The following is a 15,220-nucleotide window of genomic DNA, read 5'->3' as shown; positions in this document are numbered from 1 at the left end:
ATTTCAGGGAAATCAAAAGTACAAAAAATTCCCAGTGTACAATCAGACAGGCCCACAAACAGCCAAAAAGGGTCTACACATTGACCTGTCAGAGCAGCCCTTCAAGCACTGCCCGATTGCCTTATGAGCCAATCCAACCCTGGTCCTAGAAGCCCAAAAATGTTGTTTGTCACACCTTTTCAGGGTTTCTGGAGCCTTTCCTCTGGGTCAATTCTAAGGCTCAAAAGACCTCAGGGACAACACTCATGGACCGGGTTTTTCTCTAGCAGAGACTACTAGCAAGGTTCAGCCCAGGTCTACTTGGTACTGGTCAACTGATCACTTCCGGAAAAAACAGGCCTCCTGTATATAGCTGTGTTACCTAAAGCCAAATAGATGATTGCCCAGCTGATCCTTGGAGTCCACTTATTTAGGTCTCATCCTATAGGGCTCCAATCAGGTGGCAGCAAACAGGGTCCTGGTCTCTTCTGTCCTTCTGCAAGTCTAGAAAGGGTTCTGAGGAGGGTTCATTGGGGTGCCATTTGTATTTTTCACACTGGCCAGTAGGTGGAGGGAACTCTGGGCCCCTCCCTAACCAACAGGGTAAAAATTTCCATGGGCAACCCTTCCCACTTTCTCACAAGTTTCTGTTTACCCTACTGCAAATAATCCAACACTGCATGTTACATCTAAAATCCAAGATGGGGAGCTCTACCTTACTTGTTTCCACCCAGAGGTGTTGTTGGGAAATGAACAGCTCCAGTGTCCATTCCAAACTGCTCTGGGGGTAGCTTCTCTCACACTAGAGTCAGAGACAGTACGGCTAGTGTGCCTCTGGGGAGCAAATGCTTCCCCTCTCCCCGATCTCTCCTAACACTAAACTGTGAATGGCCAAGCTTAACCTCTGCCCCTTTCAAGTTAATGAAGCTCCTTGAACCTCCCCAGCTTCACTTCTGAGCTGATAGGGATCACATGCCCCACGCTCCGCCTATCTTGCCACCAGGTCTAAGCCATTTTTTTCTGCTGTGGGGCAGTTTTCACACATTATTAAGGTAATAGCTGGCTCAGCAGCTGCTGGCACACTAATTTTAATTAGCCTGCCGGCCCTTCAGGCAGGAAAAGGCAGCTTTCTAAAACATGATTTTCCTAAATGTGTATTAAAAATCTAACATCACTGATAAATTGCATGTGTAATAAATATGAAAAATAGACTTTGAATGACTTTTCTAGCTGTTTCCTGTTAAAATGTTAAGATTAACATTTATAATCTGTACTCTGACATTTACTATGATCCATCTACAGTTGTGTCAGTGGGACTAGCTTTTTGGGACTTGTCACTGAAAGTATATGCCAACTTTAATTTGAAAACATATTGCACCTTTAGATATCAGGCAACCTACTTTGTGTGCGAGGGACTCTTAGGGGGTGGCTTGTTTATATTTAAAGCAGGGTATCCTGCCTATCAAAAAGAGTTATTTTGATGGGTTTGATAGCAGGTTTTTAGGCTGCTGCAGTCAAACTACAAATGGTAGACCATGTTTAAAAGGCCCTGTCTGTGGATGGCACAATAAATACTGCAGTCCACAAGTAGCATTTGCGTTTCAGGAACGGAGTGCATTTCCTACACCATATAGTAGGGATGTGTCTGTAATTAAAATCTTTATCTTAAACCATGTATAAAGGGAACACACAGGCATGTTACTCCGGTTTTCAAGCGGTAAAGTGCACAGAGTCCTAAGTTCAGCAAAAATATGGTGTGGAAAAATATTTAAAAACCTAGAGTGCCCAACAGAAAAGCTAGATTTTCTACTCTAGATATTAAATCCTTTATCTTTAGAGCTCCATAATATCTGTTTTCCTTCTGTTATCAGTCTAGCATTCCATACCTACCTTCCTCTTGCTATTCTAAATGTTAATTTTGTCATGCTGATGGCATGATATTCATTGTGAAGATAACAGTATAGAAAATTGGTTTTAAAAACTGGATACTATATAGTCATTCATCTGTAACCATACTGAGACACTGTGTAACTATCAAAAATATGCTGTCCTTCTTCATACCTTGGCAGTTCTTCCTCAGTGATTAATATTAGCTTGTCTTTGAGTGCGGCCTGATCGACATTTTTTTCCATGTTACACGATAACAGGGATATTGTTCCAGAGTGGTCTCTCATACGTCCATGAAGGCAGACATCATAGTCACATTACAAATAAATATGCCTGTTAGAATATTTTTCTGTGAAATTTTCAAACTAGAATACAACAGTCACAGAATCAAGTTTCAAGTTTAACTTTATTCGGTTAGATTAAAACCATCAAAGTGCAGAACACAGAGCATTATAATACAAAACAATGCATTAATACATAATTTGTTTGTCCAATTCTCAGAATAAGGCACAATATTTAAAAACCATCAAATGTTACACACTCCTACCCAACACAATATGTTCTCAGGGATAGATAAATACATAGATATAAAAAACACGTGATATTAAATAAATAACTTCATTTAAAACATAATCCCATCTATGATACCATGAGCCTATTCCTAGACCTGATTGCGCCTATGATGTAGCTGGCAACCCCAAAACACAACACTGGTTATGCCAACATTTGTAGGTATTTTAGCGCTGGCTTAACTTTCTCAAAGTTTTGGCCTTTTAGGGGGAGGATGATCTATTTCCTACGTAGCGAGACATAGAACTCACAGAAAAATATCATGTGAAGAATGTTCTGTTCTGAGAAGGTTTGACAAGGACAAGGTCTTAACGAACCTTCTTTAAAAAACCTTTTCGGGAAGGCTAGTACCCAGGGAACATTGCTGTGCTTAAATCTAAATAAAAACAAACAAGTGATAAGATCTATTTATGTATGTTCAATATGGTTGCAACTGTCTACCTTAGCTCAATGTGACAAAACTTCACTGTATTTTTAACTCATTCCCTTTCCTCCCTAATCAGCATTTATCTATCCAGAAACTGCCACTTCAGGTCTCTAAGGGCTGGTTTACCCAGAGCTCTTGGGCTCGAAAAAAGCTCAGGACAACCAAGAGAAGCCAGCTGAGACTTGATGTAAAGTACCCAAGGTATATCTAGGCCCTTGTCTAGCAAAATGCAGTCTTGTATAATCAGCTGATTTATGTTGGGTGACCGTTGGGCCCAAATTCTCAGCCAGCACATTATGGGGGCAACTGTGATCTGATCTGAAATAAAACCATCTCCAAGATCCTCGTGAATGTTAAAAACAGGGGTAGAGGCCGGAACCTACAGTAATTTACAAAAAAAACTATTTTCCACTGCCTGGATTTCACCCGTCTCTGTATATCCCCAAATGTCACTCCCATAGGTCACCATTGGAAGACACTTGGCGTTGTAAATTTTCATAAGTTCAGGGAGTGGTTTGGAGCCAATTCTTTTTGCAAATTCCACAATGGCCCCAGAGGCTCGCGCTAAAGTGTTCCTTTTATGTGCACGTTGTGTGACCCACGAGTGTCTATAGTCGAAGAGAACCCCCAAATAAGGGGAAACGGGGACCTTTGTTTGTTCCATATTCTTACAATAGAATTTGGCCTTCCTTGCTCTGCCTGGGCCAGTAGACATGGAATGGGACTTTTTAAAATATGTGACCAAATCTAGAGAGTCCATAAAATCATTACAACAATTTAAAAGAGTTTGAAGCCCTCTTGAAGTCCTTGCCAGCAAAACCGCATCATCGGCGCAGAGCAGAGCAGGAATCATTTTGGCTCCTCTTGGGATGTCTTTACAACTGGAAGTCAAAGCGGCCCCTAAATTATTAATGTAGAGTGTGACCAACAGGGGTACTAGAATGCACCCCTATCACGCCACTCTTTTAACGGCCCAGGAATCTGTAAGGCTACCATTTTTTTTGTATCGCACAGCTGCTATGGAGTTCTCATGCATGACCGACAAAAAAGAAACCAAGTCTGCGTCTAAGCCTTATACTATGCAATGCCGCCCATAATTTTGATCGATTGACAAGATCAACGGCGGAGGTTAAATTCATAAAGGCCAAATGCAGATCCCCATGCTTTGCAACCGTATACTTTCCAATTATTAAATGAAGATTAAGACATTGACCCACGGTACCTTTGCCCTGCCTAAAGCCATAGTGGAGATCTGAGATGATACTATTTTGGTCCAACCAATCCGTTAGGCGGGCAGGGACAACTTTCCCCATAATTTTGGCCGGTGAGTCCAAGAGTGATATTGGCCTGTAACAGGCCGGGTTGTCTCTGGCTCCCTTTTTAAAGATTGGAATAATAACTACTTTGGCCCATGACAGGGGAAAACCAACCTGGGCAGCTGCATTAAAAACCTGGGAAAAGATTTTTGACCATAAAATGGGATCTGCTCTATAAAGATCAGCCGGTACACCATCGGGGCCCGGCGCTTTCCCCCTTGATGTTGACCCAATCGCCTCTATCACTTCATACTTGGTAAAATGTAATGGAGTCGCAACACAACCGCTGTCCACTGTCCAAGGGGAAGAACCTTGACTAACATCACTATAAACACCCCCAAAATGTAGTCACATTACAAATTAATATGTCTGTTAGAATATTTTTCTGTGAAATGTTCAAACTAGAATACAACCGTCACAGAATCAGTAGTCAAACTGAATAAATAACTGCATGCTTTCGATTCAACCTCATCTTTGTCCAAGTCACTTCATATGCATTGACGACTGTGCTCTATTATTAGTCTATAAACTGTTATTAACATTGTTATGCAGTTTATTGGTAAGCGGTGCTCTGTTTCCTGTGTGTTTGTTACTTTTTTGGCATATTTTATCTGAGTTATACATTCTGTTTTCTGAATACTTTAACTTAAGATATATTCATGATTGTAAAGTCTCATTATGTTTGGATTTGACCTTTTCCTGAACTTGGTCTTGTTTCTAAAGTTGTTTTCGGCGCCCTTTGCCAAAAAGTCTGTTTAGGGCATTAGCCTGCAGAACATCTTGCATGGCAGATGGCGCACTCGCCTGACATTGACCCACTCCTGCACTATCTGAAAAACCCTTGTACTTTAGTGTTTCACGCTGAAGACAACCCTAGCTAGGCGTGCTGTGCGTGCCTCTTACCAACAACAGTGGGAGTGTGCCGATGCTTTAATCAAAACAAACACACATTGCGAGGAAACATCTGCCCTCGACGAGTAAAGGGTTTGAAGGGGTGGAAGAGGTGGGGGAAGGGGATGGGGTGTTGAACAGCGTGAATGAGACATGCTGGGCCTGTGGCGTAGCAAGGGTGGCATGGGTCCCAGTGCACGCGTAGATGGCCCCACTCCGCCTCAGCTGTTGGTTAGCTAGTAAAACAGAGCGACAATGATGTGTAAATGGGCCGCTATTGTCTCTGTGCCCCGGTGCCACTGCACTTGCTGCACACTGATGGTTATGCTTCTGTGCAGGTCACTAATTGGAATCCTGGCAAGAAACCGAAGCATGTTATTCTTCAGATGCTAATAAGCTGAGTGTATTCAGTTGGGAAACAGCAACATCTTATTGATAGCGAAGAAAAAATGTCATAACTGAGTTAATGAGATCAGTATAACATATTCCACGAAATAACTCGTCGTAAGAATATGTGCTATCATTAACTGCTAACATGATCGTTCCTCAGTATTTAAAAGTAATTGTGGCAAAAACAGAGCGATGTACACTTAATTAGGCAGGACAACGACGAGTCTATATCGCAACATGTGACATCCTTTTCAAAGATATATTGTGCAAAGAAAGAAAATGGGAAATATTTAACTAAAAAAAAGGATACTTTTCAGTAGTTTATTCTCATGTTTCTCATATTTTATTAAAATCAGACGGATGCAACAGGTGCCCGATACAGAAGCTGGCAGCTCCATGTATCATAGCACGTTTTACTTTAGACGGAAGGCGTTTGTTTCATCTCTTGAGATGTGTAATCCTCGGCGCTTTAAGGGGGGTGTGCGGTGTTTAGCTTTGTCGTCTTTGACTTTCTCAGCAGTCGTGGAGTTTCTATTTGAGCAGCAATCCTTTTGAAAACTCGCCCTAAACTTTTTCATGGAAGCACGTGCTCTATAAAACGATACCAAAATACTATTGCCAATAATTAGTAATGTTAATAAAGGATGGAAAACTCCGGTGCTTATTACATGCGTAGGACCCAGAGCACTGTTTTGCTTTTAAGATACTATTTTGCTTCCGCGCAGTTCTGGTCTTTGAGAGACAGGTGCGCGCCTTGTTTCTCAGTAAGATAGCTTGGTGGAATAATGCACTCCATGCAGATGCCCTTGCATAACCCGAAGGTTACCAGGCTTGAATCATGCAAGGCTCAGCCAACCCATATCGTTCACTGTTCAATAACATCTGCGTTGAGTAGTAGTTAACAGGTATGAAGCCGAGGGAGGTGCAGGAGCGTCACTCTGTACTGAAGGAGGGGCAGTGCTATAACCCGGGGTGTCACTGGCGCTTTATTATTAACATCGACTCTTATCACAGCCTGCCACATGGTGGCGCTGTTTGTCCTATGTTTTTTTTAGGAGCACAACAGGTGTTGTTTAATAATAAAATATACATGAAAACACTAATGCCCGCAACCCAACTATAAGAATAGCTTCGGCGGCATGAATAAGTCATTGTAATGTATATTTCAAGTCTAAACTGTCCCTCTTTTTATGGGTGCGATGGCCAGTAGTGATACTAGTACAGTCACAGTGAGAGCAATGGGCGGTGCTTGCAGCAGTGGCCTCCTGACAAGGGTCCTGGCACTTCTGTTTCGCTTTTTTTTTTTTTTTTTTTTACAAATTAAGCCCAACGGTTGGGCCTTCTGTGGTGCCCAAGAGCATGCTAGTAAATAACCCGTTTACCCATGCCTCTGGGCTGCTGAGACCCCCAGTAGACTATGAAGGAGCAGGAGGACCCTGCCAGGCACCCTTCCAAGTCAAGTGGCCTTCAGGGCGCTGCATATTTCAGCGGCTGGCGTAACTTCCAGGGGGTTTAGTTAATTGCATAAATGGCATAGCCACATTCCACATGTTTAAATCCTACAGTGGGAAGGAAAAACTTAACAACGTAGAAAAAATGTTTGTTCATGGTCATTCCAACAATGTCGAATATAAAATACGTTACGTCATGATACGTCATCAAATGGAACCGCTAGCCTCCTCTTTGATTTCATTAGCATTTTCTCACCCAAACGATCAGTAAAGCTTTCAAGAGAGGCCTGATTGTTTGTCCAATGTTGTAAAACTTCAAAGTGGGATTTTCTGTAGCATTTTTAGCAGCAACATAGACGTTTCTGTTTATGGTGAAACGCCAGGTTTTCTAAATGACGCCATTAAATACATCTTACGCTACAACTCCTATTAAAGCAAATTATAGTGTCATTAAAATGTTCGTTTTTTTTATTAAAGCTTTTCTTGCATCTGAAGGTTTTTTTTCTTCACTGCCGCATTCCTATGCTTAGTTTTACAAACGACGTATCTTGTCAGAAACGTTTTAAAATGCTGTAAAAAGGCGATACACATCGCATTCCCCCTTAAAGCAAGAAATCTCAATTTTAGAATGAAAAATAGTCAAATGAGATGATGTTGTGTGGCTTTGCACATTCACGCCTTCTATTGGGTGTACATCTATTTATTTTTCATGTAACACTTTTTTTATTTTAATTTCCACTTGTTGCGATGCATAAGTAGCACACAGTAAAACGTTTTAAAGTTTAAGCAGGTGTTGCAAAGAAGGGACCGCAGAATGGATTCGGCCAATGCGATCTTTGAAACATGTGCACGGCCGCAGAAAGAGATCCAACAATTCTAGCTTAACTTCAAAGTGATTTCGTATGCAAACAATTGTCAGAGTGGAAATCGGGCTCACAAAAGATGCACGCTTCGATTTTATGGTGCGCCGCCATTTTAGCGCGGCGATTGTAGCGCGCGTGCCAGGAGGCGTGCCAGTGACAGAAGGGCACCGCTCTGCCTGTGTGACAAATGCAGTTGACACAAGATCCATATTAATGTTGTCAAGTTTGCCTTGATGTATTTAAGCAGATTTTAATTATTTTTAGAGACGAACGCCCCGAAATATACGGCTTAATAGTTCTTCAAAGCAAGCCTACTTCAACGCGTGAATATAAAACCTCTCATAAAAATGAAACTTTTATCCTGGCCTCAGTCACCGAGGCAGGGCATTCATCAAATCAGCGATTTATGTGGCGGAGTGCCATTTGAATAGTGTATTGTTCGAATACTTATGGTCCACTTGACAAGGCTCTTGCTGTAAATAGTGCAATTTGACTCCAGCTGTTAAAGAGTGGCTTTGACAGCAGCCAAATAGAATGGAGATGCTTTACTGCACCGCAAGAAAATCAATACCGGGTTCTTGTTCATGGTAACCTGCTCTTTTCTTCTCGCTAGATTTATACGAGACAATCTAGTGTTTTATAGAAAGGAGCTTAAATATTATTTGTAAATGCTATTTAGGCGCAGCATTTAATTGTTAAAGCCCAACGAAGGCACTGAACGACTTAAAAAAATTCTACTCACTTACACTTTAGAATTTTCTTTTGCCTATTTAGAACAAAGTTTGATAATATGAATCACCATTCAAGTAATATATGATTGAACACACATTATTTACTCAGCCCTTCGAAGCTGCTTTTTAGCGGTATAGACTGTTTGATAAAAACACTATAAATACAATGATTATTGTATACTCCATCATGTAACCCGGAGGTGAAAATAGTTCGGTTTTATTTTATAATAAGAATTAATAACGACAGCTTTTTTTTAATGGTAATTTTCTATGTAAATGCAGCGGGGCGTGCATTCAATTGCGAACTTTGTTTTTGGTGCATAATTCTACACGGTCGCGGCCTCTGTCTCACAGCAGCCGCCTCTGTCTCACAGCAGCACCTGCTGAAAGATTTTTCAGCCAGTCGCGTGACGCGAGGTTTCTATGATACTTGTCTACTATAACAGGTACCTACAATGAAGTAGCTCAATATAACCGAATCAATTATATATCATGCCAAACAGATACGTTGGCAAATAGCTCCACAAAAATTGCCGTTTAATATTAACGCATTTTTAAGGTATTATAATTGCGCATTTCGGTTTGAAAGGTTATATATTTTTTGATTTGTACCTCACTTAAGAATTCTAATTTCACCGTTTATATACAGCACTTTTGAAGCAGCAGGTCACCGACAGCTATGATGAATGTCAGAACTGAACGTTTCAGAGCAATAACGCTAGGTGGCATCCGTGAGTCATGCAGTAATTGTACCATTGAAGGCCACCATGTGTTGTTTGATGTTCGATCACCGCCAGGGGTATGGAGCGATTTCACGTGACCAAATGCCATTTTCCAAAATGTTCATCCTAATTTATTTTACTTATGCGAAGGAAATCACTTTATCATGCTTAACAGCAGCGACATGCATACGTCATACGTCATATGTGAGGGTGTAGTGTAGACTGAAAATGCAGTTTTTACATCGAGAATATTTTCACTCTTAACAGGTCAGGAGCATTGGACCTATGAGATTTTGCGATAACACGGCATTTTGCTAGTTGTTCTGAATTTCCATTAGTTGCTGGACCACTGGAATTATGTGGCAGTGGAACAACAAAAATTATGCGGCAGGGTTGACTAAATTATGCTGCAAGAAAAGGCAAATTATGCAGCAAATGCAGCTCGTTCTTTTTTATAGTACTCATTCTTTATGTTGTTGTTTCTACCCATGGTAATACTGTCTGGGCAAAGATTTCACTTCAGTAGTGTCTATTTAGGAACTAAAGGCCAGATGTAGGTAATCTCAATTTACCTATTCTTAAATACCGAATTTAACTGATTTGGTATTTAAGAATAGGTAAATGGGATGTAGATAATTTTTCGGTAAAAGTTATCGAATCTGTAAGATTCGGTAATAAAGAATCGGTATTTACTGATTCGGTATTTACCAAATCTGTAAATACCGATTAAGTAATTCCCATTCATTCCTATGGGCCCGGAGGGGGAACCCTTTCAAGGATGGCAGGGTGCCACATTGACACCCTGTTGCACCCCTGAATAGTGCATGGGTGCACATGTGGCACACGTATGTCTGCCACATGGCACTGAATAAAAAGCAAAAAATTGTTTTTTAAAGGAATTCATTATTTACCACCAACTAATAGTTGGTACTAATAGAAGCACTCACTTGGGTGCTCCCTACATCACAGATTCGGTAATTTACCAAATCGGTATTTTAAGAATTCAGTAATTTACCGATTTCTTACATTACTGATTCGGTAAATTACTGAATCCTTAAATGTGGCCTCCTACATCTGAAAAGCCTAATACCGGTCGGTAACGGCCGAAATTCGGTAATTTCGGCCGTTACCGACCAGTATTAGGCTTCCTATATCTGGCCCTAAATGTAGAAATAAGTGAAAAATGACCAGTTAACAGTTGTCAATCAACCAATCAGGTGTTTGTAAAGTGCTGGTACTCACCCGCAAGCGTCTCAAGACGCCGGGGGGGGGGGGGGGGTGGATGGGGGAGCTGCTGATCCCTCTAGGTGAGTGGGGTTCAGTCGAAGAGCCAGGTCTTGAGATCCTTCCTGAATTGGGTCAGGGATGAGATTGCCTGAGGTGGAGAGACAGTGTCTTCCAAGTTTTGGCAGCAAAGTGGGAAAAGGATCTTCCTCCGTCTCTAGTCTGTGCATCCGTGGGACGGTGGCCAGGGCCAGTTTGGCAGAGAGGGGGTGTCTGGCAGGTACGTGGAATATGAGGGGGTGGTTCCGATATGCTGGTCATGTGTCATGGAGAGCTTTGTCCTCCTCCCATTTATCTTTGAGCACTCTAAGTGAGTCTGGTTAATTATTTCTCTTTGGATAAACCATTAAAGTAGCTTTCTAGAAAGATCTTCGGATAAGATTATATTTTCTAGGGGTTCACTTTTGTTACTAGTGTTGTGTGAGGAGCTTGTGGTTCTTTTGTTGACTGGGAGTCAGTGGAGTTCTCAAAGGTGTTTGGTGAAGTGGATGCACCAGAGGATGTTAAGGACCAGTCTGGCTGTGAAATTTTGAACATTCTGCAGTTTCCTGAGGAGTTTCTGGGTGATGTCAGCATAGTGTGTTGCCGTAGTTGAGTCTGTTTCCGATAAAAGCATGGGTGACCGTCGTTCTGGATTTGGTGGGAATCCATCTTGAATATCTTTTGAAGCAGGAGGAGCGTGTGAAAGCATGAAGAGGATACAGCATTGGTCTGGCAGTTCACTGTGAGCGAGGAGTCCAGTATGATGTAGAGTTTCATGTGGGGTCTATGGGGGTGAGGAGTGGTTCCCAATGCAGCAGGCCACCAGGAGTTGTCCCAAGCTGAGAGGGTGTGTCTCAATATGAGTACTTCGGTCCTGTCCAAGTTGAGCTTTAGGGAGCTGTCTTTCATCCAGGTAGCAACCACCTTCATACCACACCGGACGTTCGTTCTGGTGGCTGTGGGTTTTGATGGTGTGGGAGAGGATCAGCTGGACGTCAGCGTAGCAGGTGATGTTGAGTCCGTAGATCATGAGAATGGCAGTGAGGGGGACTATGTAGACGTGTGCCCTGCTGCGTGGGTCGGAGAGGTGACTAGCTGCTTGAGTCCGATGTTAACCAGTTACTCCAGATGGAATGTGGTGTTCTGGTCACTGGGGTTGACCAGGTGGAAATTGAGGTCACAGAGTAGGATGTAATCCGTGGATGCGAGATGCTGGGGTGCGATGAAGTCTATGCTGGTATTGGTGAACGGCAGTCGGGGGCCGGTGGGTCCGTAGACGATGGTGCTGCGTAGGGTGGTGGTGTTGGGGTTGGTCTGGATCTGGAGGTGGAGGTGTTCCATGGTTGTCCTTGGGTTAAAGAGTGGGTGGTCCAGCAGAGGGTGTTCTTATGGATGATGGCGATGCCTCCTCCGGGTCGGTGGGTGCGGCCCTTGAGGGTGATCTTGTAGCCGTCAGGGATAGCGGTGGAAATGTCTGTCCAGAGCAGGGGTTAGGCCATGTTTCTGTAAGGAAGGGGATGTCGAGTGAGACAGAGCCTAGGAGATCTCAGATTTCTGTGCCCTGTTTGTGGGGGTTGAGGAGGATACAGCTGAGTAGGTTGGGTGCGCGTGTTTTTAATTGGCTAGGCAGCAAGAGGAGCTGGAGTGTGGGGCTGTGCAGGGTTGTAGCTGCAGTTTCGGCAGGAGAAAGGTCTTTGGGTGTCCTTCGGTGATGCGAAGTGGCAGGTTGCGTTGCGCCTATTTCGAGGGCAAGGAGGGTGCTGGAGTTGAATCAGTGGAGGGTCCGAGAACCAGGGTCTGTGGTGCTGGGCGCGGTCCAGGCGCGAATGTGCAAAGACAGGCTTGCCTTTGGCGTGCTAGCAGCGTGCCCCCGCCTTTAAGTAGTGTGCAGGTGGGCTGGACAGCAGGGAGGGGGAAACTTAGGGGAGAAGGAAAGTGTCACAGGAGGGGGGTGGGACCTTTGAGGATCACAGGGTTAAGAGCGGCAAAAAGGGAAAAGGAAGAAAAAATGCAAAAGTACAAAGAGGGACAGAAAAGGAATGAAAAAAAAGCAGAAAAAGAGAGACAGAGAGCAGCCCAGCAGCAGAGCAGTGATGCACTACCACTAGACCACCAGGGATGAGGCACAGGCAGGTATCTACGGATGGAGGAAAACCTCAAACCACTGACCCGAAGGTCAGAAAAATCAGCAGCAGGGAGCGCGGGGGCAGCAGCTACCAGTTGGAGCTGTGCAAGGAAGGGAGCACTCCACTAAAGCAGTCCACTCAAGGCCCCTCACCATAGGTGAGGGGCCTTCCACTGCACACAAACATATGTTGCTGAGTTTTTAGTAATTTTTCATCCAGTTGAGCTACAAGCAAAAAATGTTTTTGTTAAAATCTGTAGATTATGCTGTAGATGATGGATTGTGTGGCAAATTCCTGAAATCCATTGTTCTGTGAAAAAGGCCATTGGCCGCAGAATCGCATAATTCCAGTGCCTCTGGTCAAGAGTTACCACCTGAAACAGCTGTTAAGCCGGTGAATAGAACTTGAGGAGTCCTTCATAAGACGCAATGTTTTGCAGGAGGACTTGGGCCTTGGAGCAACCTTAAGGTGAATTTATAATCATCTCCAGCTAAGATATTAGTTCCAATTCAGTATATCAATATAAGAGGTAGAGTTACAAACGTTTTGCTCCGGCTCTCATGTGATATGACACAACATAAAATGTAGGTACAACTAACCATGACATTTTAAAGCCTGCACGTGCACAAATCTTAATGAATTTGCTCTAAGTGATCAACATGAGTGAACATTATTCCAAATTAGTAATAGGTAGAGGTGCGCTCGAAATAGTCAGATGAAAGCATCTTTCTTGCCTCCACTCCAATTCTTTGAATTAAGTCATCTGATAGTTCCAGGGACAATGTCCTTGAATTAGTAAGTCATCCGGACAATTGAAAATCACCAGGAGTTTCACATTCGAACCAAATTCATCTTGTTGCATTAACACCTTACTCCTGTTTAATTGCACCACTATTTTACTTTTTCTCATGTCTAAGCTTGTACTACTTTGAGCTAAAACCTACAATGTACTGATGTAGAACATTCTTTGTGCTCGAAGGAATCTTGTACTGCATCTTGGAATAAAACTCCAAAGCCTACTTGGCAAACTCACACAGCGAGATAACTGGCGGCTCCTAGTCCAGCGGCCTTGACTTCGCTGCTCAGGCTGTGAAACTGCATATCCTCCGTGATACCAGAAACCCTATCTCCCGTCAATGAAACTGCTTGGCTTACTCATGCAATTACTCTTCTTACAAGGGGTCATTTCTGAGACACTGTCTTCTAGATAGATAAACCGATTATCGCAGATGAACATTCATCACACCCACTAAAGATTCGGAAGGAATTTCCTTACACCTCATTCTCTGCAGTGGTCTTTCCTTTCAACATCCAGCCGATGCCAGTGGAAAAGGTAAGGTATCTTCCCCCAGGTTGGCTATCAAGGCTATCCATTCAGGAGCTGCCATCTTCCAAGTTGGCTTTAAATGTGGGTCTTTAGAATCATGTTTCACAAGCCCAATATCTTTGCAATCTCACACATGTATTCTGAAGTCTATTTGTTTGTCCAAGATACAAATGGTTTAATGTGCAGTGTCTTCCAGCAGTCTTCTTATCGAAGAATTCCATGTTGCCAAGGACATCAAAGCTTCACCCCAGCCCCAATCTCTTCCTACTGGGTAATCTTCAGTGGCACCTCCTTCTTTGGTGTGTTAAGGTCTAGCCATTTCTCTTTCCCTGGTGTATTTGAGCCTCACGCTGTGTACCACGGCTTCCGACATGGAGCAACAGTAGAAAAAGCATATATAAAGAGCGGATAACAGCCTGGCCGAGATCGTCTTTCCAGGCAAGACATGCATTGTTTGTGTATGCTTGTTGCACATCTGAAGTTGATTCAGACTTTTCGACTCGCCATTTAAAAAACACGTACAAACTGCATATATCGTGGTCAGTGAAGTGATCTCTTATTGGTTGTCATACGCACCTTGTGTATTGAGAGCATTGACAGCCAGTACTCTGTTTGAGCAAAGGTAGGCCTTCAAGCATACCGCCAGCTCTCTGACTGAGCACTACTTCTCTGCGCGCTAACCATTGGCAAGGACTAGCATCACACTTAGGGGCCTAATATGATCACGGCCGGATTACCACCGCTGGGCCAACAGTGCCCACCGCCGGCCTGGCGGTGGCGATCTGCCTTCCAAATGTCCCTGTGACACCCCCGCCATATTAGTATGGCGAGGGGCACCGCAGCAGATGGAAAGACCGTCCGCCGCATTTCCGCGGTCGGATTGGTGGCCGGGCGGAGAATGCAGTTAAAATGGTGGTGGTGCCTGATTATGATGAATGCGGAAAAAGGCCTTTCCATGGAAGCTATGCCATTCATTTGCATGCACAAGCTGGCAGGCACCGCGCGGTGCATGTCACGATGCATATTGTGCATTGCAGCAGGTGCTGCTGACAGCACCACCCGCTGCAATGCATAATATGCAGTATGCGACCGCCAGGGTGGCGGGCGCATCGTAATTGGCATAGCAAGACCGCCGTACCTCTGTCGGTTTTGAAAAAAATGTACTACGAGATATGGACAACCTAGACAACAAAAAGAAGTACTTCACGAAATGGAATCTAAACAAGGAAGAAAAACAAGCCCTGGACAACCTAAAGGAAAATAAAAACCTGATA

General features: G+C 43.4%; 1 protein-coding gene across 1 annotated transcript in view; it reads left to right on the top strand.

Annotated features, from left to right (window-relative positions):
* The window catches only part of WDR72 (WD repeat domain 72), a 976,411-nt gene that overhangs the window by 462,358 nt on the left and 498,833 nt on the right, over positions 1-15,220 (top strand). The gene's annotated exons all lie outside the window — the stretch shown is intronic.

The sequence above is a fragment of the Lissotriton vulgaris genome, chromosome 2_1, assembly GCF_964263255.1.
Source record: "Lissotriton vulgaris chromosome 2_1, aLisVul1.2, whole genome shotgun sequence".
NCBI lineage: Eukaryota > Metazoa > Chordata > Amphibia > Caudata > Salamandridae > Lissotriton > Lissotriton vulgaris.
The sequence above is the reverse complement of the archived record's forward strand: the minus strand, read 5'-3'. Positions and strand labels throughout refer to the sequence as shown.